The 23,909-nt window shown below is 36.1% G+C and overlaps 2 long non-coding RNA genes across 7 annotated transcripts; both read left to right on the top strand.

Annotated features, from left to right (window-relative positions):
• The first annotated feature begins 273 nt into the window (after nt 1-273).
• Nucleotides 274-5,115, top strand: LOC126928032 (uncharacterized). Of its 4 annotated transcripts, XR_007716196.1 has the most exons (5): nt 2,640-3,081; nt 3,210-3,469; nt 3,544-3,764; nt 4,561-4,900; nt 4,980-5,115. It is a non-coding gene; the product is annotated as an uncharacterized LOC126928032 (long non-coding RNA). The 4 variants fall into 4 exon arrangements; XR_007716194.1 differs by lacking the exon at nt 2,640-3,081 and adding an exon at nt 274-442 and having other exon boundaries at nt 3,210-3,764; XR_007716195.1 differs by having other exon boundaries at nt 3,210-3,764; nt 4,992-5,115.
• A 3-nt stretch (nt 5,116-5,118) lies between these two features.
• Nucleotides 5,119-7,861, top strand: LOC126928034 (uncharacterized). Of its 3 annotated transcripts, none has more exons than XR_007716198.1 (4): nt 5,119-5,271; nt 5,382-5,611; nt 6,145-6,746; nt 7,056-7,861. It is a non-coding gene; the product is annotated as an uncharacterized LOC126928034 (long non-coding RNA). The 3 variants fall into 3 exon arrangements; XR_007716197.1 differs by having other exon boundaries at nt 5,119-5,307; XR_007716199.1 differs by having other exon boundaries at nt 5,119-5,307; nt 6,145-6,754.
• The last annotated feature ends 16,048 nt before the right edge of the window (nt 7,862-23,909 follow it).

Below are 23,909 nucleotides of genomic sequence, written 5' to 3'. Positions count from 1 at the left end.
AGAAAATAGCAAAGATCTTTCGATGTCTGTTACTTGATTCCATTGATCAACCAATTTCGATAAAATGTTCAACATATCTGTAACTGAACAACGTCATCATCCTCCTACGTACATGAACTATGAACTTTCGCGCATTTAGAGGAAATTTAAAAATGCAAAATTGCGCAAAATATACATACATATATATGTAAACTCCCTAGAGTTCAGGTAGGATAGGGATTCTTTTCGTTTTACGGGTAGCACGACAGGCTGTGTTTCATGGACAGAACGATCTTCCTTTGTTTTACAGACGGCCATTTGAAGAAACACGTTCTTCCCAAACGAACGGACAGAGAGTTACATTAGAGACAGATAAGGTTACAGAATAGTTATTTAAGATTTTAAAGACTGAAGGAGAAATATTGGTAGCTAAGGACGTTGAAAATCGATTCTCGATTTTCAGGTAAACATTGTATCAAAGACTTGTTATTTCCCATGTAGATAATTATCGTTATTTATTGTTATAGACGCATATTAATTGTTTATTTTTGTATTTTTAATTACTTCATAATAAAAAAACTCGATTTTCAGACTTTAGAATCGATCCCTGAATTATCCAATTATTGAACCTTATAAATCGACTTTCCCTACGCCATGTTGCTGAAAGTTAACCTACGCGTCGTCATGAACGAGAACGCGAAACAGTAGAAGATAGAGAAGATATAGAATCTATCAGAAGACCAGAAGACGAAATATGCTGTATTTTCCCCCCGGAATATCAAGAAGAAAAGTACCATCAATAATTATTCAGTTTACCAATAGTGAAGAAGGTCGCAAACAGTCTAACCAAGGTAGGCCAATGTAGAAATATTAAACTCACAATAGATGACGAGACAGCAACATTGTATATCAATACGGATTCAAGCTTCGCAATTCGAGACATTGTCTTAGAGGAACCAGAAATAACTCGCACAAGAAAAACAAAGACGGAAATTGACATGGTAAAACTTCTAGAGACTCTCCGAAAATGAGATAAGAGGGAAATAGAGGAAATAAACTTCAATATAGAACAATTTGAAGGAACTCGAAAAGCCACAGACTGGATATCGGAGCATGAAGAGGAATGCAAAAGATACAAAATAAAAGGTAATGAGGAAAAAGTCAAAGGTTTAAGAAAGTATCTAGGAAAAACAGCAGAAAGAAAGCAGTACCAAAGGAATCTGCTGAAAGCTGAAGTACACAACTGGGAAGATTGGAGGAAGCATTTGGAGTGGTATTTGGCTTGTCGAGTGCCGCCACACTCCAATGCCCGGTTAACAGCTGCATGGTGTGATGATCGATGTCCATCTTCTTTTTGGTAAATAGCAGCGCACTCGGTATTAATTTCCTTGCGCCTCCAGTTCCCCCTTCAGCTCGTTGCCGTCATCCGCGCCGATCTTGGTCTTATGGATCTTGTTCCTCTCGTAAGTCTCTCCGAGCATCTTTATCTTTATGTAGATCGGGAGATTCCCGGTCAACACGCAAAGTGCCGCGTGGGAGACGGTACGGTATGCCGTCGTTGTTATGCACAGGGCCGTTCGTTGTGCCCGTTTCAGCTTCTTCCTGTTCTTATCGGTATTCGCTAAGCTAATTCTTCTTTCTGAACCCATACTGCCTCCGATGGAACTGGTCCGTTCCGATGCATCTCTCGATGATCTTCTTAAAGCATTTTTCCCAGATCTTGCTCATGGCTGGGAGTATGCTTATCGGCCGGTACGCGTTAAGGAGACTGGGATCCTTTCCCGGCTTCCTTAGCAGTATTACTCTGGCCGTCTTCCAGCAGTCTGGTTCCAGCTTGCTTCCAGCTCCTGCTTCCAGCAGTCCAGGAGTCTTCGAGTCTTCCATCGACTCCTGCAGCCTTCTTGGTGTTCATTCTTCCGGCGGCATCGACGACATCGCCTTCGCCGATGACGACGCTGAAGCTGATGTCTCCTACTTCTTCGCGGCCCTCGTAATGGGAGGGTCCGTGTCCCATGGTGAATAGCCTCTGTAGGACTGCTTCCACCATGTCGATCGGCATGTCGTTGGTTGGTTTCTTGCTTTTGCATCTCTTCATGACTGTGCGATAGGGTTTGCCTTCTTGCTTTTCTGTATGGATGGAAACGCGTTCGAAAAGTAGAACGGAGTAATTAGCGATGCACGGTCCCAGGCTGGTGAATATTTTTCCATCGGGAGAAGCCAGGTCGAGCGATACAAGATTTATATGCTCGTTCTGCCAGTTATTTCAATGTCTGTTACGCGATAGAAAATGAACATAAATGAATAATAAATGTATTACAGCCATAAAGATTGCTTGATGTACGCCACCGTTTTTCCCCTATTTCTCCGATACAATTTTCCTTTTTTTTTTCTTTGCGAAACACTTTACTAATCGGTACGTATTCGAATTATCCTCACTATTCTCGGTTGTTTCCGTTTCCTTTGGATTTACATAAGTACTCGTTTGATGTACGTGCAGAGTGAGATAATAATTATTAACAGCTATAAAATAAGAAGCGAAAATACGTTGAAACTCGACTTCTAGATTCGCGAGACTTTGCAGAGCCTCGAAACTCTCGTGTTTCAAACCTAACAAAAAGTTGTAGAGGGAGAATTACATTGCGAGATCTGTTAAGGAATATCGTATCCTTGTAATAGGATTATTTCAGCGAGGGAAATTCCGTGTTGCGTGTAACGCGTTGCAAAGCCATGAGCTTTCTTTCGGGTTAATATACATAACCGCCTTATTGAACTTTCCATCTCACACGTGAATTTTGCGATGTAATTATCAACACGAGGAGGGTGATGTAAACTCCCTAGAGTTCATGTAGGATAGGGATTCTTTTCGTTTTACGTGTAGCACGACAGGCTGTGTTTCATGGACAGAACGATCTTCCTTTGTTTTACGGACGGCCATTTGAAGAAACACGTTCTTCCCAAACGAACGGACAGAGAGTTACATTAGAGACAGATAAGGTTACAGAATAGTTATTTAAGATTTTAAAGACCGAAGATTTAAGATTTAAAGACGGAAGGAGAAATATTGGTAGCTAAGGACGTTGAAAATCGATTCTCGATTTTCAGGTAAACATTGTATCAAAGACTTGTTATTTCCCGTGTAGATAATTTTCGTTATTTATTGTTATAGACGCATATTAATTGTTTATTTTTGTATTTTTAATTACTTCATAATAAAAAAACTCGATTTTCAGACTTTAGAATCGATCCCTGAATTATCCAATTATTGAACCTTATAAATCGACTTTCCCTACGCCATGTTGCTGAAAGTTAACCTACGCGTCGTCATGAACGAGAACGCGAAACAGTAGAAGATAGAGAAGATATAGAATCTATCAGAAGACCAGAAGACGAAATATGCTGTATTTTCCCCCCGGAATATCAAGAAGAAAAGTACCATCAACAATTATTCAGTTTACCAATAGTGAAGAAGGTCGCAAACAGTCTAACCAAGGTAGGCCAATGTAGAAATATTAAACTCACAATAGATGACGAGACAGCAACATTGTATATCAATACGGATTCAAGCTTCGCATTTCGAGACATTGTCTTAGAGGAACCAGAAATAACTCGCACAAGAAAAACAAAGACGGAAATTGACATGGTAAAACTTCTAGAGACTCTCCGAAAATGAGATAAGAGGGAAATAGAGGAAATAAACTTCAATATAGAACAATTTGAAGGAACTCGAAAAGCCACAGACTGGATATCGGAGCATGAAGAGGAATGCAAAAGATACAAAATAAAAGGTAATGAGGAAAAAGTCAAAGGTTTAAGAAAGTATCTAGGAAAAACAGCAGAAAGAAAGCAGTACCAAAGGAATCTGCTGAAAGCTGAAGGACACAACTGGGAAGATTGGAGGAAGCATTTCTCAAAACTTTTAATCCTTTGAGTGCTGTGGGCCCATATAGGTGTCTGGTGAAAGCTATCAGTAAGGACTAAGGATATATATACTCGTTTTCTGTAAGTGACTGGCATGGACTAACGACACATGTATGGGTTTCTCAATTGTTCCAAACACCTACGTAGAAGTAATACTACTACATTTGTGTGAAATAAATATAAATGCATTCCTTACGGCATTAAACAAATGCCAATAGTGTCTCCTTATTGTTGAAGTGATCACCACTTGTAAGAAAACTCTACATATGGTTTTGTTAGTTTTCTCAAGCACTGAGATTTTCACATACAATTAAATTATTAACTTGTGTTCTATTTACTAAATTTAGTTTTCTAGTTTATTACCCAAATTCTAGTTAATTGTAAATTTCAATGTTTATAATAAATAATTAAAAATAATTAAAAAATTTCTTCAATCATTTAATATCGCGCAAAAGAATTGCTATAACTTATAACGATTTGTGCTTTGAATAGTCAATCAACAGAGTTCAATCTACCGAAAAATTATTTCGTCCATAGCGATCGTCAGCGCTAGATACGCGCCGTAAGTACGGACGGCATAGGCCGCGAGTATTCAGCACTCAAAGGTTAAGAGTAAAGGTTGGTCGGTAATACGATATGCTTACAATTTTATATACCTTTCAGGTTCGTTCATAGAATATGCAATAGAGGAAGGACGACTAATATTGGAAGTAAAAGAAGTAAAAAGAAGAATGCCTGAAGATGTGAGGGTGCACCCGATTGTCATTGGATTACCTATCGAAATCCAAGATAAAATTGAAAGAGAAAGTATACAGTCAACAAATAACCTAATGGGAATTTTGGGACAATATGAAGATTGGAGAAACTGATTCCATAAAAATTATCCGTGCAGATCGATACCCAGTAATGACATCCAAAGAAATTCGAGTATGCGAGAAAGAAGAAAATTAAATTAATTTTCACCTCGATTGACTGTCCATCCTCCAATGGACTAAACGAGAGGGTAAATCAGACATTAGTAAACAGCATCAGATGTAAGATCAATTCGAAAAAAAAAAAGAGAAACTGGACAAAAATTGCAGAAGAAAGCGTAGAAGAGTACAATAACACCAGACACAGTGTAACGGGATTTGTCCCAAATCATTTACTGTGTGGAAAAATGATTGAAATCGTCCCTAAGGGAATAATGGAGAATATGAAGAATACTTGAAGAATACAGTGATATAGTCTTCACCCACAACGGAAACAAAATGAATAGAAATAAGCTGGAAGAAATTAGGAAAGGACCTCTCAAAATTCTAAGAAGGATTTCAAACTTCATATATGAAGTGGATAACGGTAATCGGAGATCTGATGGGAATTTCTTCCACTCAAGTAAGCTGATCCCTTATAGAGAAGATAATTAACGATGTAATTATGAACACGAGGAGGGGAGATGTAAACTCCCTAGAGTTCATGTAGGATAGAGATTCTTTCTGTTTTAGGGGTAGCACGACAGGCTGTGTTTCACGGATAGAACGATCTTCCTTTGTTTTACGGACGACCATTTGAAGAAGCACGTTTTTCCCAAACGGACGGACAGAGAGTTACATTAGAGACAGGCAAGGTTACAGAATAGTTATTTAAGATTTTAAAGACTGAAGATTTAAGATTTAAAGACTGAAGAAGAAATATCGGTAGCTGAGGACGTTGAAAATCGATTCTCGATTTTCAGGTAAACATTCTACCAAAGACTTGTTATTTCCCGTGTTGATAATTATCGTTATTTATTGTTATAGACGCATATTAATTGTTGTTTATTTTTGTATTTTTAATTATTTCATAATAAAAAAAACTCGATTTTCAGACTTCAGAATCGATCCCGGAACTATCCAATTATTGAACGTTATATATATAATAATATAAAAAATACTTAAAATATTCAAAGTACTATGATTTCTCTAATACTTGTTAGGTAAAACAATTTTCTACCGAGGTTCTTCTCTCTTAATTGCATTCTCGAAAATATGAATTTATATAAAAATCCGTAGTCTAGTCTAACTGATATAATATGTGTTGTTTAAATTTTACTACAGGCCCAGATAAAAAAGACGTAAAAAGTGACCTTTACTTCCTATTTCGAAATTCCAACCGTATTGCTATTTCTTCAAATTATCTTTACACGTCATCCAGTAATCTAATCTTTCTAACTTCCCCAAAAAGATGAAGTCGCTTGGCTGGATTTTAATAAAGTTATTATGTTTCAAGGAACGTGTGCTGATATTTGATCGTCATCAAGGAAGCCGTGCTTTGATGTAATATTAATGAATCAGCGTATATTTATACTTGGGTAGATATTAAATGAAGATAATATATAGGATAAAATGGAAGATAATATTTCAACAGATATCACAGAAATATAGTAGAAATATAGTACGATAATTATGATAATATGGACATGATACAATGGCTGAATGGATTTAATATGATTCTTTTAATTAATCGTGACGCTAGGTTTATCTCTGCATCGAATAATCAATTGGAACGTGGATATAAGGGTAAGAAAATTAAAATGGTGCGAGACAAGCGGTATGTAACTTTATAAAATTAAATCTGCTAAGGAAAATGTGCAATTTAACAGATAAAATAATTTATAATACACGCAACATGTTTATAAAATTTTTTTTATGAGACGTATTCAGATACAATACTTTCGTAAGCCCCTGTTTATTTGACAAGGTCTACAGCGTATTCACCGTTCTACTCTTTTCGCTAGATGCTGAGGGTACTCGATAATCGAGTGACTTTCGTGACTTCGAGTGATTTCACTCAACGTCCAACGAACAGCTCGAAGCCGAATACCAGGAATAGTAAGAAAGTATTTACCAATCATTTTCAAATCCTGGATAAATCACGTACATTAGTTAAAGATAAACAAAAGAACAGAATTAAATATTCCAGAGCTACAAGAGGCTCCGCCCCTTTTTTTTCTTAACAAGCTCTTTACTATTCGTCATGAGAATTTAACAGCAACAATTTGTGTCTCGCGTGACTTACAAAATTTTAGTAATAAGATCCAACTGTATAAGAGAGCTCTGGAATAATTTATTTCGGGTTTATTTGCATCTTATTTAAAGGGACAAAGTCCAAAGAGGGACTGATACTCTCTTTTTTTCCAGTTTCTTCTACACAGAAAGGAGGAGCAAGCTTACCCTTCGTACAATAAATAGAAGGAGCTACATACGTTTTTAATCGCAAAGATCGCGGTAAACTTACGAAATTTGGAAACGTCAAGGGTATCGTAAGGTTTCTGTGAATCCTTTTTATGGATTCCCGTGAGTCTCGATTTACTGCCGCTTTTCGTATTTCTTGTGCGTATTAAAGGACTTTGCACGACGCAATCTCAGCGGAAAATCTTAGCAATAAAACGTCCAGCTGTTAACCACAACTGGCATTGAAAAATTTGGAAATGTCGTAAAAGTCCAGATTGTCGAAGTAACACGTGCACGTTGTTCAAGTAACATCGTAAAAAACAATTTAGAGGAGACAATTATTATAATAGAATTTCTCAAATAATTAGTATGACGTGTGCCATGTGAATAAATAGTCGTGTTTGATGTGGTATTATTACTTTCCCATCAAATTTAACTGTTCTTTTGGCAATCTACGTAAGAGATTCAAAGCAAACAAATCCATCGACTGTAAGTATTTATTAAACATTTCTAAACTCAAAATAAAAGAGAGAGAGAGAGAGAGAGAGAGAGACAGTAATGACTCGCCACTTTTTATTTTGTTAATCTAAAATAAATTTATTCAGCAGTTTACCAAGGCCCACCTTTACCTGGTTTGATGCAAATGAGAAACGGTAAGTGTTAGCAACACCATTTCCAAGAAACTTGAGGTACTATGTCAAACTTAGTTGACACGAGAAGCAACCACTGTACGCTTAACTGACGGTCACGGAATACATTACTTCTTGATACAATCTTCCTGCTTGATTTCCCTTTACCTTTGATTTTCTCCTACCTCTGGAAACCACTTTGGTATTTAATATTAACATAGTTCTTTAGATGGAACAACTAGCTCTCTCGATAAACTTAAATATAAATAGAGAACTTTGTTACGAATTTAATTTTAGAACAATTAGTGGAATGTTTGTCAATCTGCATTCAAAGTGAATAAAATTCGCGTTATGGAATTATTCCTTTCATAAATAAGCGAGTGGCTGCCGATTCAGATAAATTGAAAAATTAGTTGCGAAGAAGTAGACAATGTTTTTTTATTCCCGTAGTTTTCTTACGCCAGGTGAATTAAAATTAACAGAGTTTTCTTATCATGCAGATTTCTGCATGTTCATCTAATAAACTGGAAATTTGCCGCAAGCGGCAAGCCACGCCGATTCGCCGAAACTCTTATCGAACAAAATAACTAGAAACTTCTTCCCTCGCTCTACTTTCCATACATGCGCTAGTTTCTCTATACATATTCGTTTTTCCATTTTTGTTGCAAACGCTTCTTCGCTTCGATGATCATAGGTTGATAAATCAAAGGCTTTATTCGAGCTTATTCCAGTCGAATATTTTCCTTAGTTTTAATCAAAATTCCCTTCCATCCGTATTAATCTTGTCACGTATAAGCAGCTGAGTTTAATTTCGCTCTTCGTGTACGAACTACAATTCGTGAAATACAATTTATATGACCATCAACTCGACGGTCCACATTTACACGAATTTTTTCGACCGTATTTTAAATGCCATGAAATATCGGACCTAGTCAGAATATAATTTCTATCAAATTATTCGCGTACATTGCAATATTATTCGCTGTATTTCTTTGCACACTATACGTAGTATCGGGTAAAATACGATGGTTCATGAAAGTGTTCGGAGAATTATCAAACCACTTGTACGTGTGTCGTATAAAACATTTCGAAACTTTATTAGCATTGTAATGAGACTGTAATATTTGAAAAATTTTAAATGAATATGAAATCTACTCGCAATCGTTTTGAGGGGTAGTTTCATGCATATGAATTTTCTGTTTGAAGAAACAAAGGATGATGTCTAATATAACGAAAAACGACTGTTCAAATACGTCGGTGCCTTTTATGAAGCTCGTAATCCCTTGCTCGTAAACATTTTCAGATTTCTGTCAAATTTTCCCAATATAATCGCCAGTCTTTCTTTTGATATAGGGTTAATCAAGTTTTAACATGTTTCGTGCAACACACATATTATATTGAGGAAACTCGTTAATGGATAATTTACAGAAGAATATTGTCTCGAAAGCGCGATGCAAAGAAAAGACAGTGGTTCGACGATAATTCAATACGAATTACTCGTGAAAATGGATGCACGTTGTTAATTTAAAACGACGTTAACAGCATCGTGATCACACATTGTCGGACCCAAGGCATTAATGTTTAAAATTAGAAAACCACTTGCAAGTCTGGCTATATATTCGCGTGTTAGAACACTCTGGCCGAGCAAAAAATGTTTGCCTATCAATTATTCGCCACTTCTTCTGCTGCACGTATTTGCGTACATATATGTTGCGCTCTATTTTTTTACCCCGCACGACAAAATCTTTTTCGTATGGTTCATGAAAAATCACACTTTTTGTGAACTCATAATTGGCAGATTTCTCGGTCAAGTTGATCCACAAACACATATTTCTTAAAGATACGTATACAACAATTAAATGTAAACGGAGATTTGTTTCATCTTCAGAACACCATAAATCATCTTAATCTCAAAATTATCATAAATATTGGAAATAATACTCTACTTTGGTTATATCACATATTTTTCAATATTTGTCTGCATTTTTGTATCTTTAAATTTTTCACAAGTTCGATGATTCGTCATAAACGAAATATTTAATTGTCCTTTTGTATCCTTCGATTATCAAATTATTTTCAATATTCCGCACTACTTTTTATTCTATATATTAATTATCGTCAAATCTAAAAGTCTATCTAAAAAACTATCGTCGAGAATTATCTCGTAGTTTTTATTTCGGACCGATTTTCCGTTAAAAATTATTAAAGTAACTCCTCTGTAAGCTGCAAATGTGCTTGCAATTATTTCTAATGATATCAGAATTTTACGAACGCTTTCGTGTTTGATCATCTTGTAAAATAAAGTCGAACGGACTTAACTCGATGTGTTCTGTTTATCGGTAACTCGATTCGTCAGAGATTTCGTAAATAATACCTTTTACTCTGTCTTCCTCTTTCCACCACTGTAGGACTTTGGCCTTCGTAGATCCGCTCCGCTTAAATTCGCCGCGTTTCACACGCGTTCAGTTCTGGCAAGTTCACTCGTTACGTTGTCGCAACCCGGTGCTTCGTCGTTTCACGTTCCTTAGACCTTCAAGTCGACGAGATACTCTTCTTTGGCTTTCAAACAAGAATCTATGGAACCAGAATATAAGAAATTAAAATGAAAATCAGCCGGCCGTAAAGAAATTCAGATTTCTATGAAAAAATTCGAATTTGTTTCTTTATTTACCACTGTGATAAAATGGTGGAGATTAGAAGGAAATCACTTAGCCGAAACATAAAATATGAAATGTCAAAGCTTGTTAATCTACGTATTACTTTTCTAACGTTTCTATCTATTATCGTGATTGCTATCGTACGTCTAATACTTTTTATTATTATTACAGGTAATTATTACTACAGGTAACTTTTTCAAATAGGGTGTTTAGAGTAGGTCGTAATCATTTATTGTTACAAGGAGAAAATCTACCGATGGATTCACTCTGAGATATCAATTCGTCGAAATCGACAGCGCGCCGTAAACTGAAGCGGAACTGGGATTCGTCCAGGATCCACGCTCCCTCGACGCAGTCGCAAAACACGATGCATCGTTTTGTCTACTCTTTCTCCTCTTTCGACGCCTGACATTGGCTGAAGGGCGCGCCTCCTCGAACCACCCGTTTTTTTTTTCAAATCGTAATCAAAAACACACCTATTCGATCTAGGAAGAATGTTCACGTTAATCTATTTCTCTGTTCAACCTTTTTCTACCATATACTACAATCAACCACCCAATATTCCAATTGTATTTTTGTCAAATCAACAAATTCGGTAAGCAGATTCCGTACGATGAATTTCCTTGTATACTGAATGATGTAATTTAATCGGAGTTAATTAGAAATTCACGATAGACAGTCACGTTGAATTGTGGATAAATCATAACTGAAATATCTAATTATACAATCGGTTTAATTACATTATCATGGATGCAACATTCGTGCAAATGATACAATGAATTAGGAGTACACATAAACCGCGCGAGGATAAATATTCCGCGCCAATTTGGAATCGCTGAAGAGAGCTCGCGTTCATAAGTGGCAATGATTTCCCGTAGGAATGCATCTGTTGCATTTGGTCGTTCTGGATTAAATCAATACGACGCAACAGTAGCCAAACAGAGGCGTTATTTATTTTGCATCCTCCACCGTATTTTTCTTTCAGCATCGTCACCGATGGTCACTCCGGCGGATTAGCCACGCCAGGAATTTCTAGAATCGACCAGATTACGACTACGCAGCGCCGCGTTCCTTGTTGCGTTTGCCAATCCACTTGGAATTCAATTAGAATTCTTATGGTAAGTGACAACAACCAACAGATACACATCGAACCGTGACGCATACAGTTGTAGAATTTCAAGTTCCTCGCGCCGAAACGATTGGTAACCGTGTTCAGAAGAAAGAAAAGCACGCTAATTCTTCAGTCTGCAAGATTCGATAGTTACGATCGCCAGTTGTACACTGTTATACCGTGAATTGTGTACGAACGCGTGACGAAGATTTCAAGCATTTTGTGCTGAAATAATTGCTAATCGTACTGCACGAAGAAAAAAGAAATACGCAAATTTTTTGATATTTGAGTTTCGATAGTTGTGGATGGCAAAACGTTTGTAGATTCAATAACACGTGGCAAGGATTTCAAGTTTCTCCTGTCAAAACGATTGACGACCGAACGACGACGACGACGACAAAACGAAGGAAGGAAACAAAATTCCGGCTCTGAGTTTCGTTAGTCGCGAAACGTTCGTAGATTCGTTAACATGTGACGAAGGTTTTTAGTTTCTCGCGTAGAAATAATTGGCAAATGTGCCAAAAACATAAAACTTTGCTAATTTTTTAGTTTTCGAATTTCGTTGGTCGCGATCTTGGGACGTTCGTGAACGATTCATTAATATGTAACGAGGATTTCAAGTCTGCCACGTCGAAACGAGTAACACGAAAAAATAAAATTCCGCTAATCTCTTAATCTTCGAGTTTCGTTGGTCGCGATCGCAATTCGTTCGTACACGACTCGTATTGTGGATCGATGGTGAGATAGGAAATTGCGTTAATTTATATATTTGGTTAATTTATGCTTTCGTTGGAAATTTCGTAGCCTTTGCTCGCGATTAATCGACGAATTACTCTAATATGCTTCGCTTCTAAATTACTGTAAAAATTTCGCCGCATATACCAATGTAATTTCGGTCTATCGGGAGTGTCGATCAGTTTTCCAGCGTGAATATAATTCTGCAAGTGTCGAATCATCTACCACGCAGAAATGGATCCTGTCGGTATACAGCTGCTACTGGAGGTCCGTTTGATCGATTACGATAAAAAGACGGACTTTTAATAAAATTATAGAGCCAGGAACAGGATCCATTGAAAGGAGAAGATCTTCGTTCAACAAGCTTCGAGGTAAGCAGAGATATTGACTCGCCGTTGTAACAATTAATCCTATTAATTCTCGATTTGCTCGATGGTTCCTTTTCCTCACTGATACTTGCGATTTGTCCTTTGTATCGTGTTCACAATCGTTTCGTTAAAGTCCTGATAAATTTCAGTGTACTTAAATTCAACTTTCAACCGTTCAATTCCAAACGAAATATAAACAGAAGATTCGTGGTTTTTATATATTCAACTCGTTTGATAGATATTTATTTTATTCTTTTTATCTCGGTTTAAAACGTTGATGTTTTTGTCGTCGGATTAACTAGATCAATTGACAGTGATACGTATGTTCACAGATTCGTGTTTCGTCATTTCCTGTTTGCTATCTATTTTTCCTTTTTTGTGTTTCATTCATTTTCTTTTCCAATTATATCGTCTCTACTAAACAAGCAAACAGAAAGGGAGAGGTAGAGAGAGAGAGAGATAATTTTGTGGTATTTTTGGAACAGCATCTTCTTCAGGTTATCCGAAATTTTACCACCCTTCCTTCTGTCACCAAGTTATGATTGACCCTGTTCCATCCAAACGAATAAAATGGGCGCCCCGCAATCACTGTCATCTTCATAACCCACATGCTTCAGCTACAAAACGATAGTGGGTGGTCCAGATTTGCCGCTTATCTACCAATCGTTATGCCATCCTGTCTGGTTTGGTTAAGTAGGAAGCAAATAGGGATACCCTAAGCGGGTTTGGCGTTTCGTTGAAATCGCTATAAAGGTATACACGGTACAGTCTGGTCTCCGTGCCAACGCAAAAGGAAAATACAGCATGAAAGGAAAATACATTGGTCGATGAATGTCCCGAGGGAAGAGGAATAAGACCCGTCGACGCAAAATCTTAATGGATTTCGTGTCTATCTCAAAGAAAGCTTCTAATAATCGAATATACTAAATACCACTAACATTATGAGATATCTGAACGTGTTTCAGTGTTTATAAAAAAAGAAAACATTTGATACTTTATTTTATGTGCTCAGCAGTTCTAAAGTATATAGACTTTATAAGTATATAGACTAGGTATATAGACTAAGTATATAGACTAGTATATAGATATAAAATGTATTTTAATCAAAGAGTTATTTAAATGAACCTGCAAGCTTTTTATTCTTTATAATTGCCATAACTGCGTATAATAGAATATTACGATACAATTACATTGACATTTAGAAACCAATATGGAATAATTAATATAAATTATTAATAATTATATATAATGATTAATGGAATTATTAATTGCATATCTGCTACTATTTTGTAATTACGTATCTTCAGATTTTCCAATTTGCAATATAAATTAAATTCAAGAGCAAACTGGGTATATCCAAGCTTAATTTTCCCCTCCGTTTAAATTTTTTAAATATTTGAAAAATTTCTAATTATCGATATCTCGTTTACACTGTACAATTCATTATACTATACGCCCATGAAATGAAAGGTTTGAAGTTTTCCCAATAGAAATAAATGTTTGAGGAAGTATAATTGTATGAAACGTTAAGGATCGAGGATCTAAAGAGATCATTTAAATGTATAATTATTTATTGATTCTACAAGAAACATAGTTAGTGCTGTTTCCGATTTTTAATTTATTATTGCGTACATTTCTGTAAAATTCTAGTTAACCAAAAGCGTCCAGATACTTGTGAATGGTAGTGTATGTACTCTAGTAAGGAAAAAAAAAAAAAAAAAAAAAAGAAAAAGGATAAAGGAAGCTAACAGGGAACGAGGGAAAAATGAATCAACGTTTATTTTAAATTCTGTATGGTAACTTTTCAGTGCAGCCGCTCGAAGTTTCCCGCGATTAATTTACACGATGTCGAGTTAGTAGAACTTCGCCGCTGGTTCAAATCCATAACTTTCGGTATGACGGCTGTGGTTTTATCGCACTCGACGCGACAGTAGTTTGTACGTAGCCTATCTGTTGGAAATTATTGAAGAGGAATTAAAGCAATCCTGATGCGTGCAATGATTGAAACCTATGTTATTATCGAAGTTAAAATGTCTCGATAATAGTATTATGCCATTTTTCTCTAACGCTATGAAAAGACGCCTTGTTGTGTTTCATAGAGGTCGCGTGTACAAAAGAGAAACTAAAAACATAGGAGTTAATTGAAACGAAGTAAAACTGGGAAGTGTATCAAAGAAACCAAAATCTCGGTATATTTTTAATTATGTTAATTGAAGCTAATTCTATTATGAGCTACGAATGTTTATGCATATTTATATTTTTGATATAATTAAAGACATCAAGTTTAATTACAGCTTAATTAAAGATTTCGCTCACTGAACATTATAACGAGTACTATATTCTGAATATTTTATATTATACTTTTGTTTATTGCGTTTTCTTTACATACTCATTTTTGCATACTAATAACTTATAACAATAATAACTTATAATGTTACTAGTAAGTTTAATTATACAAGGAGACTTTGTAACTGCATTACAACGTCTCTATACAAATTAAAATGATACTATTTGCTCCGCGCGTTAAGAGTTATGCATAGTTACGAAGGAAACAATTCCGCGGTCAATTTCGGAATCAAAGTGACATGGTATGTACACGATACGACCTATCGGGTTCGATGATGCCATTTTCACGCTACAATCGATGCAATCAAGAGCATTTAAGTTGACCAGAGCGTCGTTGGAATACCAAACGATTCCGTTACCTTATGCCAACCACTATCCGTTAAATCGCAAACGTCGATTCGTAGTATTCTGGTCGAAATGAGACAGACATTATGCAATTCACTCACAGAATTTTTCGAGGTATTTGGTTTTTAGCAATCTTCATGTAGTTTCCGATTTTTTAGAGAAATTCTTGATATTTTGTTTCTTTTATTGCTATTGGTTAATTCGTAATAGATAGTTCAACTGACCAGAAATTTACGATATCACAACATTGTCGCACTTTGCGCGCAATCACCGTTATTCCCGATATATGGTAACTGATGTCCTCTCATAGAGTCGGGAATGGTATTCTAAAAGAAATTCTGTGTCTGCGCCGTTCTAGTCGTAATTCGACGAAAATATGCATTTCAAAACAACAAATCTCATGAAAGAACAGGTGTTATTACGGTAACATTTTCCTCTCATCGAATTCCAATTGAAAATGTCAAATTTCTTTGCATGGCGCTTCCACAGGCATTCTTTCAGAAGTATATCCCTAATATTTTTTTTCTAATTTAGCAGCAATTGCTAGGCTGGATTAACGATAGGTATTAAACTCATAAATAAGACCTTTACTACGGTTCACGGTACGGATATTGAATCCCCTGGTAAAACTTCGAGAAATATTGACAATACGTTTTATGTCTTTTTATAGTATTCCAATGGATATAATGTCCGCCATTTTTTTTCAATTTACGTGTCTTTAGGAACACCGGGAGACCATGATATATTCCAAAGTGATTTTATCCCACATATTTTTTCGAATTTAATTAAGTGATACTTTACATGCATAGAAATGGTATTTTACGATGGCTTAATAAAAATTTCCTTTTGGAACCATGAAAAAGTAGACGTTCTTTTAATATCCATTTCCTTTGGTTATATCACGTAAATAAGTGCCATCTATGCTGCAATTTCATCGTAAAAGCAAACCAAACTTTTCAGTTGAGTATTCGACGAGAGAGTTGAAGATAGCTTCCGTTAGCTAACACTACCTCCATCTGGTGGCCGTTACATACATACATTATTCCCAACGCGGGAGATTCTGATCGATGAAACCCAGAATCAGCGCGCTCCATTATCCCTCCTGGATAAGAACAATCGCACCTTTCTCTACCGCAAGAGTAAAATACCAACGATAAAACACGAATCTGAATATCCCACATGTCTTCCATGAAAAGTAAGCTTCGAACGCCATCTGATACACGCTTGATCCAGGAAAAACAAGCGAAATTTTTGCCAGCTTTTTGTTACTGACATCTACGAAACGACACACTTTAGCATTTGCTGGCTGTCCGTAATTTGTCGAATAACTTTCGAATTAACCATGCAAATTTTTCGCTCGACGTGATTTGTGTGCTAGTTTTAAAGTTACTCACTCGTACAGCGATAATACCTCAAAATTGCTCCTCGCTAAGTTTACTTACAAAATTGCTATCTCGCCATACAACAGATTAAACCGACAGATCTATAATCGGCTTATGTTTGTACCGTGATAAAAAAGTTTGCTCGTATAATCGGTTAGCCAAACGAACGAGGGCGTAAGGTCCTCGCGGCGCCTGTTTCGCTGTGGATTCGTTTAGTGCCGCAAGAGAAACAAACAGTTGCTTTTTCCGTCGCAGTAAATTCATTCGTTTCACGGATCACTGTGTAGCTACGCATATATGGCCAGGTGGGAAAAGCACGAAACTAGTTTGAAATGGTAGGCAGTTTCTTTGAAAGAGCTATGCCCCACTCGACCGGAATTATAAAATCAGAGTCGAGTGTTTGCACCAAATATTTGGTCGGAGAACGAAATGGCAGGGAGGAGAGAAAGAGAGAGAGAGAGAGAGAGAGAGAGAGAGAGAGAGAGAGAGAGAGAGAGAGAGAAAGAGAGAGAGAAAGAGTGAGGGATGGGGAGAGGGGCGAGAAAACGCCTCCATTCGAGGCCACACGGTGTACACTTCACTGATCCATATTTCAGAAGACGGCCAACTTTCGTGTATTCAAAATTCAAACACATGTTCGAATCGAGTCGCGATTTCGTGAAAGCGGTGCTATTATGTAATCCATGATATTACCATCGTTGAAACACCAATATCGAACCACAGGGACGATATTTCATATTCCATCAACAAGTCTTTTCGAATATTGCATTTTTATTTGCCTCCTGGTGTTATGTAACAACATGTTCTGTAATTCAAGTCGAGTGGTTTTCCCAGATACGAAAATTGTATTTGACGTCGTTCAAGGGAACACACTAACTTTAGAGTTTGAAACAGTGAATTTGTTTTTTGTAATTTTTCTGAAATTACTGATATCAGTTCAAATTTGTGACAAAATTACGGAAATAAATACGCGGGAAATTCTTAATTTTTATTCTAACATTTCTCTTAGATATTTTCGAAACTATGGTTCTTTACCCGGTCGTTATAACATCTACGGAACTATTGGTGAATTTGTTCAAGAAGAAATATATTTTACACAATGCACTCTACAATGTAGAACAGGATTTAAATCATGATTTATTCAGTTATTCACGACTTCCTTATTCTCTCTCCATCCTCTTTATTGCTTAATCCTTCATTGTGTCATCGGTATTTAACAATTTGTAAATCGTATTTGCGTATTATGTGGTTGAAATAGCGGTTCAAGTAACCGCAAAATGAGTTCCATTTACCACTGTTGAAGGCGATTAAGAAATTTTAATTAAGGCCAACTACGATGGTACGTATGGACGTTTGAATATTCGCACAGTGGATAAATTCCCGGCGACGAGGACTCGTTCAAGCATGTCAACTCTTTATCTTAAACCGTTTTAATTACGATGGGACACGGAGTGGAATCCGCTAAGTCGATATGTGCAGATGGCATTGACGTGCACCTCAATACAACTACGATCACGTGAATGAAGTAAGTCTGTTCGTGGCTCCTTATTCTACTGCGAGAGTCCTTGCGTTTTGAGTATTCTCAGAAGAATCATAATGCAACGAAACGTAGCTATTAACACGCTTTTTAGCTTCAATAATTCTTATACAAGGTATTTTCTATTTTGTCGTTAAAAGGGTAAGGGAATTTTCAAGCGAAAATAAGAGAAATCTGTTGTAGCGAATTTCACAGTAAACGCTTTATTACAAAGTTATCAGCCAATAACTAAAACACACAAAGTTGCGAAATGGAATTGTGCAGGATGTTGATGATTTATCAGAAAGTTCGTTTGTTGATCGTTTACCACGCCGTACTCGATAAGTTAATTCCTCATCAGTTATGGATCGTTCGGAACTCTGTCAATTTTACTTTTTTATAGAAAAAAGGCAGATCCGTCTTAGGATCTAACAGACATTTTTTTCACTACTTTCGCAAATTAATTCTGCAGCTATAATCAAGCAAAAAATGTGGTATAATATAAATCCAGGTTGTTGGAAGCTTTATTAAAAAGGTATAATAAAAATACGAAACACGAAGTGGAAAATACTTTGACCTTTAATATGCACTTTTATATTAAAAAGAAAGGTACATCGAACAAATATTGATACACGTGTTTTGAATTAATACAGAGAGTTGATTGATACATTGAAATGAAGCACGATTAAAATGAGTTTTACGAGGAAATAAATTTAATCTTTTATCGTTATTAGGTTGGTATCGAACGGTGAACATTTTGAGATGGAGTATCTACACCAAACAAATAGTCTAATAGTCTGACTAGTGATTATAAATCTATTCTCATTTTATAGCACAGTGATCGCAAGTCCATTCCGTGACTTTTTATTACAACTTTTAATGTCAAATAAATATTTTTTCCTTGATTGTAAACATATCGTATTACAACATAATGCGCTAGAAACGTTTGGTTATTGAATTTTAGGACACCCTGTACATAAACAATTAATACGCTTGTCGCTAAAATTATTTCGATATCAATTTATTTCGATATTAATTTCGTAAATCAAATTTCGCCATGCGATTGTACATATATGGAAATATTTGTATTTAACAATGCAAACTGGCGCTGTTGTAAAGATTGCTTTTATAAAAAGAAATGAACGTGTTTTTTCTGAAATTCGAATTACGGAACATGGAATATGGTGACACAACACAACGTGGGGGGAAAATAATTCTATGGGTCGAGGTTAATAAACATTGTCATGGAAGTGACAGCATAGGAGAGATGCGTAAATATACGTAATTCGATCCGAACAAAGGGAATTCGTTGGATAAAATAGAGATATAGTCGAGTAGTTTTTCGTACGTGATCGAAAAGTTATAAATATTTCGCGTCAGCTTAAGCTCCAGCTTGCTACCGGATTTGACGAAGATATCGAAACGTTCCCTCGATGAGGTTGCCGCGATGTACTTCGAATTACGATGGAAATGCAAATCGATCGACAGTCTAGTAACTAATTTAAACGTGGATTTCTTTCTTCCCCTTTAAACATTACCATTAAACCTGAATTTGATAGATTAATGTTACACGAGTGATGTTGTAGTTTCGTCAGAGTCGAAAGACTTTTGTGGAAATATGGTTTTTGATCAATCTTCTTCCAATTTTCGAAGGAACCCTGTTGGAATAAAGCTGAGTCTCATTTATATTTAAAAGAGGTTTTCACGGAGAGTAGGCGAGATCTAAAGATTTTCACAACAAAGCGTATCTTGGATCACCATAATTCTCCGTCGAAACGCTTTCGCCGCGAAAAAGAAAAAAAGAGCTGATTTATCAATCAGAAAACGTCAACTTGGTCGTCTTTTTCGAAGCTTATACGATCCATTGTAATCCTACCGAGCGAACTTCGCTGTAGTATGTATTTGAAACTCGAATAAAGTTCGGGATGCATGATAAAAAAAGCACTTCACCGTTCTCTTTCGATGTATGCCTTCGTCCCTTCTTTAGAATGGGATTTATTAATTTCTTTTTATCCACGAATCTTTCTAGAACGAAATGACGAGACGTGGAAAACCATTCCATCGTCCTTTTCCGATTTACAGTTGCTTCTCTCCTTTAAAATAAGATTTATTAAACTCCATGAGTCTTCGTAGAACAGAATGCTAAATCGTAGGATAAATTATATCGTAGAATAAATTATAGCGCGGACTGTTCGATTCATATTACATAGATTTTTCATTCTGAGTAGCGATAAAAATCATCGAGCAGCGAGGAGAAATTGAGTTTCATCGGCTGTAGCGATTCGTACGACGATTAAAAATATGAGGAGAAAAAATATTATTTGTTATGAACAACGTTAATTAGAAGCATATTTTTCATTTCATGTCTGATCGGTGATGTAATCATTCGTGTTCTTTGGTTGTTCCCGAGAAATGTTAAAGGGACGCTGTCGAATGAGATTAACGATGTCAGGAACGACGACGATCGTATATTCAAAGATCGTATCTTCAAAGGACGACACCAATTAACATAGACTAAGGGTGTAAGTTTCATCTAATTACATTGTGCTGCGTACAAGAATTAAAGGAATTAGTAGGTTATTTTATCGCGAAGAATTTGGATGCAACATTCTAATTGAAGATTACAACATTAGAAATTCAATAATTGGATGGTTGAAAGAAAATTCACAATTTGAAAAGTTAATTACTCATCGTTTTGTAAATTCGTCGCTGTTACTTTTCTGGAAATTTCAACGATATAAATGACGATATAAAGTAACGACTTTAAAGATACAACTTTAAAGTTGGACGCTTCGAACTTCGACTACTTTGGCACTGTTTTGCAGATTAAATATTCTCAACTGTTGTTTGTTCATTGTTAGAACTCATTACTAAAACAATTAATCCTCTGTTCTCTGGTTTATTTTTAACATACTAATTCATTACTACGAAACTCTCGATTATTTTAGTTATTCAAAGTGCTGCAAAGTTACTAATTTAGGTCAATAACAATATTCTTCGCTTCGACAAAACTTTCATCACAAGATTTTCTGATATAATACAATTGTATGCTGATTACTTTTCAAATTATTTGTTTCTTAATTAAATCTAGCTGTTACAAACCTTTGTCTGAATCAAAATCTTTGTACACGTCACGAGACATGGTTACACGGTTCATCAAATCAATAGTAATATGAGACTCTCGATTGGTATTAAGAGTGGAACAATATGAAAGGCAAAGTTCATCGGTTACAGCTATCTAGATGCTTCGACAGAATTGATTTTGGTGGAAACTGGTATCCAATAGTTGGCTTTATGTTCTTCCGGATCATCAGCTCGATACGTGGGAGGAAATCGCTCGATTAAAGCCTATTTGAACTCTCGGATTCGATAACTAGCTATTACGACTGTCAACTTCGAATTAAGTTGCTTCTCCCACGACTTTGATCTTTCGACCATTTTGTTTCCAATCGTTGGTTCGTTGGATAAGCGATACTAATGATTTTTTGATGAGAAGTTCGATAATAGGATTGCAGGTATGCAGCTATCGACGATAGCTGCAGACGAAGGCTGAATTTATGATGTCGAATAGTTGAAGCGCCGATCTGATGGAAGTTTGCCGAAGCGATTAGAATTTCGAAAGCATTACAAAGCGGTTAGTCATCTCTCTATCACTGAGAAATATGCAATTTTAATAATTGTAAAAATAAAAAATCTGGAACCTGTTGTTTTGTCATTTTTGTCATATTGAATTTTATTGCGTTATGGTACCCATTTTTTAAGGCTGATTTTATTACTACTACGCTTTGTATCAAATTTTTGGAAAATTTTATTGGATTGCAAAAAGGGATCGTATATGGCGCAATAAGGTTGATGCACAACTGTAGCATTAAACTTTTCTCCTATGAAACTAATTTTATTACTATCGTGCATCGAATGTTATTACAAAGTTTACAAATTTTCATCGTTATCGCATTTGAAAAAGAACCGTACAGGTGTAATAAGCTTGGTGTATCATACTAACGTCAAACTTTCTCTTTTGAAGTCAGCCTCTTGCAATTACGCTTTGCTTTAAATTTGTTTAAATGCCACCGCAGTCGAATGCAAAGAAAAATCATATACAAGTTATAATATGATTGTTGCATCGTTTGTTCTACTCTTAAGAGGAAACATTTCGAGTACTACGTTTCCAAATTGCGACAGTTGTTTCTAACGAATGAATGAAGATGACTTAACTGAACGATTAATAGACGTATTACGCGAACCTGCACATTCCCGCAGGAGATTGTCGTGTTTGTTCAGACACGAAACTTCTGCAAGGCGCGACCCGTTTGTTTGGCTTTGACGTTTGCATTCACGTCTTTGTGTTGTGCAACGTTCCCAGCAAATGGTCGCGGAAAAGATTTATCAACTAACATAATCACTGACTGGTTCGAAGTGATACAAACCTTATGAAACAACATTTGGCAAGATGAGATGTCCAAAAAGATTAAAAACGTTATTCTTATCATATTCGTTGGAATTGTAAGGTACATGGCAAACAAAATGCTTGCCAATTTTTTTTTTTAATTCTATTATTAATCAACACAAAGAAGAATCGTGCTTTTGAAGAAAATTTTTCATTTCTGGACACTCTATCGTTTCATTTTTTAGATTATAATGCATTTTATGAGTTAGAAGCTAAACCCACGATATAGTGCAATCGAGATTATACAGAATGATCTATATCTTGACTTATAGTCAAACAACTGTTACTAATGTTACAAAGTCTTTTGTAATAACTTCATCGTTTAATTAAACATCATTTTTCTACGATTTAATTCCAAATATATTTATAAGAATTAGGTATTCTAATGAATACTCTGTTTAAAAAAATGTGGAATGTATCGAAGAGAAATTAGAAACGCTCGAACAATCCATTGTTTTCCTGAGAGAAGAAAGGCACGGGCAATATTCGTTGCAGCCTCTTCGATTTTCGATAAAACGTCAAATCACCTTTGTATCCTACAGAAAATATTTCAACGATTAAATTTGCATCGAATTCGAAGCCGATGGATATTTCCGCATGATCGAACAGTTTAACGAACAGAAACTACACACTGCAAAACACTTCGTAGTAATTCATCGTTGGCTCGCAGTGTTTCACGCTTTCAACAACGGGTGAACGAGGCGATCTTTCACAACCAGATACACTTTTCCCCTTCTTGTTGGCCCGTGTCATCGTCACGAATTTCCAAAAATGATTTATAAACATACCTCGCCTTGTCAACGAATTATTCATCGAAAATCCATAAAGCGTCCAAAATATGGAAGGATCCAATTGGAAAAATCGCGTTTATTATTCCACTTCAGAAACATGAACGTCGTTCCACGAAGCTCCGCCATAACACCTGCTGTTGTCAACCTTTTCAGGAATATATCGTTACGTTCTTTCGTTTCCTTCCATCCATTGTACATTAATTTTCCTTTGGCCGAATAACCAACTTTCTTCCCATATATTTCGTTTCTCGATTATCCAACTTTAAACAGTCGTCTCTGGCCTGTTTTCTCCCTAATTGCCGAGTAGCCGTCGGCGTGATTGCAATCTGTTCCGGTCGTTTTAATACGAAAACGTCGGAAATCCGAGCGTTGAACGTGATATTAAAATTCCTTGGTTCACCACTCGACTATTTCCCTCCTCTTCGTCGAATAGCAAATACCAACCGACCGACGAAGAATACGCAATCAAAACGACCGGGCGAGTGTAAAAAACG

The sequence above is a fragment of the Bombus affinis genome, unplaced genomic scaffold, assembly GCF_024516045.1.
Source record: "Bombus affinis isolate iyBomAffi1 unplaced genomic scaffold, iyBomAffi1.2 ctg00000494.1, whole genome shotgun sequence".
Classification (NCBI taxonomy): Eukaryota; Metazoa; Arthropoda; class Insecta; order Hymenoptera; family Apidae; genus Bombus; species Bombus affinis.
The sequence above is the reverse complement of the archived record's forward strand: the minus strand, read 5'-3'. Positions and strand labels throughout refer to the sequence as shown.